The following is a 5403-nucleotide window of genomic DNA, read 5'->3' as shown; positions in this document are numbered from 1 at the left end:
TAAAATGGAGGAACTCTCAAAGGTAAGTCAATTGGCTTCAGTTACATTAGCTAAAGGATTCAAAAGCTATCTGGCTTTGTTATAGTCTTACTTTTAATGACTAGAGATGACAGAGGGAAAGGGAAATTAGAGGGAGAGAGGGATTAGGAAAATCTCTTCTAGTAATCTGATGTGACCAGAGACTGGCTTCAACCAGGCACAGCTGAAGTTCCTACCACAGAAATCTTCTTTTCCCTTCCTTTCTCTAATGTAGCTATTCTTAACTAAATAAAGCAACTGAATAAACTCTAGATGGATTATTGAAGATGTTCCTTGAAGTTCTTGAGAGATTGGTGATTTGAATGACCTAACTGCCTGTAAGATCTTCAGTATCAGCAGTATTCAGTTCAGTGAGGATCAATCTGGACAGGTTATCATGAATGGGTACAGGGTTGAAAGCACAAAGTTCTTCTGGCCTGAGGACACAAGACCTAGGAGTATTTGGTCTACACCATCCTCCTTTTACCTAGTTCCCCCAAAACACAGAAAGTGAGCTCTGCTTGGGGTTCCTCCTTTTTATATCCTGGTTCCAACTGTCATCAACTGCCCTTGCCTTCTTGGGTTCTGAAGAATGAATCCCACTTAGAATCTTAGCCTACGGGTGCTATATCCAGGAAGGATATATGATCCCTTAGAATTCCTGACATAAATCTTGCTCCTCCAGGTCCATAGTTCCTTAGAACTGGAAGTTGGACTGCTCTCAGGGCTCCTACTCCCTCTTGCTGAAAAGGAACTCCTCCTGGTCCTCAGAAGAGAGTATTGACAATGGATGGACAAACTATCGGTCATCAGGGCTTCCATTCTCTCATTACTATAAGTATTTATCCCTGATTTTGAAATATGACCCAGAAGTGGATATAGGCAATGGAGTTGCCAAATAGCACCCAGTTCTATGTTTAGTAGTAGCACAGGGGACCCTGGGGGGTCTCTTTCTGTCCAGTTGCCAGATTCTTTGTTTCTGGCTTGGGAGCTCCTAAAGTTGTTGCTGCTTCTGTTGCTACCAAGTAGTCTCTCTACTGGTGTTTCATCCACATGAGCTCGAGACCAGTCTCCCCCCTTGTCACAGATTTCTCTTTCCAAACTTCTAAGCTGTCTTGCTCTGAAAGAGTGTCTCAATATGAACATTTGTTGCCTCTGCCATCCCAGAAGTTGATTTGAAGTATTATTTAAAAGTTATTTGGAAGGGGCAGCTGGGTGACTCTGTGGATTGAAAGCCAGGTCTAGAGACAGGAGGTCCTGGGTTCAAATATGGCCTCAGGTATTTCCTACCTGTGTGACCTTGGGTAAGTCATTTAACCCCCATTGCCTAGCCTTACTGCTTTTCTGCCTTGGAACATAATATTGATTCTAAAACAGAACTTAAGGGTTTGGGTGTTTTTTTTTAAGGTTGTCTGGAGGGAAATATTGAGAGAACTCATGAATACTTTCTTTACTCTGCCATCTTGCCTCTGGCCCCCATAAGTCCATACTATAACTTGTTTAGCCATTCCTTAATTTATGGGCATCCTTTCAATTTCCAATATTTGCCACTACAAAGAGAGCTGCTGTAAATATTTTAGAACAAATTGGTTCTTTTCCTTTTTCCCTGATCATCTTGGGGAAAAGACCTAAGAGTAGTATTGCTAGGTCAAAGGGCATATATAATTTTATAACTCTTTGGGCATAATTTAAAATTGCTCTCCAAAATAGTTGGATTTGAGGAAGTTAAATTTTTTCTGTATTATTTAATAATTTATTCCATTCTGTAATTGAACCTATTCTGTAAGATTGCTCCCTGGAAAACCTGCTTCCTGTCTGTAAGCTTAACTTCAAGCTATCTAACCAAAAGATATGTCTTCCTACTTCTCTGTTCTTCTGCAGTTAAAAGGAGATTTGAAAAATGCTGGAGAGACTATAAGAAAATAGACACATTATTTATAGCATCTATTTTTGTGGTGGCAAAAATTTGGAAATTAAACCCATGGATTATATGAACACAATTACAAAATACTTCACACATATATAGATCTTAACTACCGGAGAAATATTAATTGCTAATGGGTGGACCAAATCAAAATATTAAAATTAAAATTTTATTTAAATTAATTTATTTATTTAGTGCCATAGCAATCAAACTCCCAAAGAATTACTTTTTAGAGTTCAAAGAAAAAGCAACAAAATTCATTAGGAAGAATAAAAGGTCAAGAATATGAAGGAAATTCATGAGAAAGAAAAAAGTTAAGGAAAGTGGCCTAGCTGATTCAGATTTCAAACTGTATTACAAAGTGCTAATCATCAAAACAACCTGGTGCTGGCTAAGAAATAGAGTAATGGATCAGTGGAATAGATTAGACACATAATACACAGTAATAAATGGCCATAGTAATCTAATATTTGGTAAAACCAAAGATCTAAGCTTTGAGGGTAAAAATTCATCATCTGATAAAAATTACTAGGAAAAACTGGAAAAGAGATTGGCACAAACTAGGCAGAGATGAACATCTCACACTATTCATTAAAATATGGTTAAAATTGATAAATGGTTTAGATAGAAAGGGGAATATCATAAGTAAATTAGGAGGGGAGCATGGAAAAATGTACCTGTGAGAATTATGGGTAAATGAAGAATTTATGACCAAAAAAGAGATAAAGAAGATTACTGGAAGTAAAATAGATCATTTTGATTACATGAAAAAGCTTTTGTACAGAGCCATGCTATTTTGTGCAGAGGCTGTGGCCCTCAGTTGCCCTAAATCTTCCTTTGACTTTCTGCTTCAAATGGAGCTCAGGGAGTCTCAGGGCAGGCACTATAATGTTCCAGACTGTGCAGACAAATGGAACCGAATCTTTTAGCAAAACATGAAAACTGAGTTTATATGAATTATAACAAAAACCTCAGGAGGCAATAACTGATGACCTGAAATTGTAGTATCACCTAGAAATCTACATAGTGATTTAATGTGCCCAATATGTTTGGATATGTTGAATAATAATGTGATCACAAAAGAGTGTTTGCAGCACTTCTGTGCACTCTATCATCACAGCCCTGAGAAGTGGAAATAATGTCTTACTTGGAGGCAGGTAGGTGGCTCAGTGGATTGAGACCCAGACCCAGAGATGGGAGATGTTGGATTCAAAACTGTTCTCAGTTCCTTCCTAGCTGTATGACTTGGACAAGTCACTTAAACCCCAATGCCTAGTCCTTACCACTCTTCTGCCTTGGAGCCAAAAGCAGTGTTAATTCTAAGACAGAAGATAAGGGTTTAAAAAAAAAAAAAAAAGAATGTCCTATTCACTGAGAAAAGTTATTTTTCAAAGGATCACTAAGACTAGATCCAAACTTTGATGCTCTCATTAGTAAAATTTATCCAAGTCATTATGAATATCAGCAAACACACTAATCATAAATTTCCAATCACAATACTGAAGAGAGACTGAAGATATAAGTTATGAACAGGCTGCCACTAGGCAAGAATCAACAGATTGAAAATGGCAGTGGAAGAGAAGATAAAGGGGACAGTCCAAATTGTAGCAATGCATCAACACTCAATAGTCAAGAAGCAGGACCTAGTAACAAAAGGACCAAAACATCTGATGATTCTGGATTAGAACTTGATTACAGCAATATCACTATGGCAACAGATCCAGTAATGGATGGTGCTAGTGAAATTGAATTAGTTCTCAGGCCTCATCCCACTTTTATGAAGAAAGATGACAGTGCACAGGCAAGAAATGGAAAGATTTCGGGCAATGCTGCTATTAAGGACTTATCCAGGTACCTAGCTATGAAATTCCCTTTAGAAGAGCTTCAGAGCAAGGGAGAATCAAACCAGTTAAACAATAATACAGCAGCAAGTAAGAAGCAGTACACAGTTTACATTGGTCAAACCAATGAACAGTTCAATGTATTAAATGGTTCCTTTTCCTTGGAAGTGGTCGGAGAGAAATATTGGAAAGGGATCAAACCCATGGAACTTTACTATGTGAACAAAGAAGCTCAAAGAAAAGCTTTGGAAAAGATGGCTTGTAAAGTGAACTTTTTTTATACCTCTGATTCCTTTAATATTAAAGATGCACTATCATTGTTTTAATGGTGAAAAATAAAATGTTTTTGCATAAACAAAACTAATACACCCAAAATTAGAAGTAAAAGATTTTGCAGCAAGTTTATTTGATAAAGGTATCATTTCTCAGATATATAGGGAACTGAGCTAAATTTATAAAAATAAGAACCATTCCCCAGGAGATATAAATGGTCAAAGTATATGAACAGGTAGTTTTCAAAAGAAGAAATCAAAGCTATCAACAATTACATGAAAAAATGCAATAAATCCCTATTGATTTGAGAAATTCAAATTAAAACAACTCTGAGGTATCACCTCATATCTATCAGGTTGGCTAACATGACAGGAAAAAAAAGTGATAAATGAAGGGGATGTGGAAAAAATGGGACACTAATTCACTGCTGATAGAGTTATGAACTAATCCAACCATTCTGGAGAACAATTTGGAACTACACAGGCTATAAAATTGTGCATATACTTTCTCCTGGAAATACCATTACTAGGTCTATATCCCAAAGAGATCAAAAGAAAAAGGGAAAGAATTTATTTGTACAAAAATTGCTATAGCAGCTCTTTTTGTGGTGGCAAAGAACCTGAATTTGGGAACATGGCTAACAATTGGGAAATGACTGAACAAATTTTGAAAGATGATTGTGATGGAATACTATTGAGCTATGAGGATCAATAAGCAGAGTGATTTTGGAAAAACCTGGGAAGACTTATATAAGTCCATTAATGTCATCACCATCATTGTAACCAGAATCACTCACATCACATTCACCGTGTCCTTGCTATATATACGTTACTGGACTGAATTCTGAGGATGCAAGGATGACCTCAAAGTCGAAACCACATGATATGCCTACCTTTCAGGGTGTGGTGAACAATACATTGAACACAATAACAGCAATATTGTAAGGATGATCAACTGTGAAAAACTTAGCTACTCAGATCAAGACAACAACCCAAGACAATTCCAAAGTATCTAGGATGAAAGATTCTTTAGACCTCCAAAGAGAACTGATGAAATCTGAAAGCAGAATGAAGGATACTTTTTTCACTTTCTTTATTTTTAGAGTTTATTTTGTCTGTGTTTTCTTAGCAACATGGCTAATATGGAAATATGCCTGGTATGACTTCATATGTATAATTGACATCAAATTATCTTTTCAAAGAGAGGGGAAGAGCAGAAGGGAGAAAGCAAGTTTGGAACAGAAAACTTTTTAAAATGCGTAGTAAATGTTTTTAAAGGATATAATTGGTATTTAATGACATAAAAGTAATTAATTTTTTAAATGCATTTTTAATGTATGCATGTGAT

The 5403-nt window shown here is 36.4% G+C and overlaps 1 pseudogene; it reads left to right on the top strand.

Annotated features, from left to right (window-relative positions):
- Window positions 1-2830: 2830 nt before the first annotated feature.
- On the top strand, window positions 2831-4109 carry LOC123246214 (annotated as a pseudogene).
- The last annotated feature ends 1294 nt before the right edge of the window (window positions 4110-5403 follow it).

Source organism: Gracilinanus agilis, chromosome 4, assembly GCF_016433145.1.
Source record: "Gracilinanus agilis isolate LMUSP501 chromosome 4, AgileGrace, whole genome shotgun sequence".
NCBI classification, from domain to species: Eukaryota; Metazoa; Chordata; class Mammalia; order Didelphimorphia; family Didelphidae; genus Gracilinanus; species Gracilinanus agilis.
Note: the sequence above shows the minus strand (reverse complement) of the source record. Positions and strands in the feature narration are given on the sequence as shown.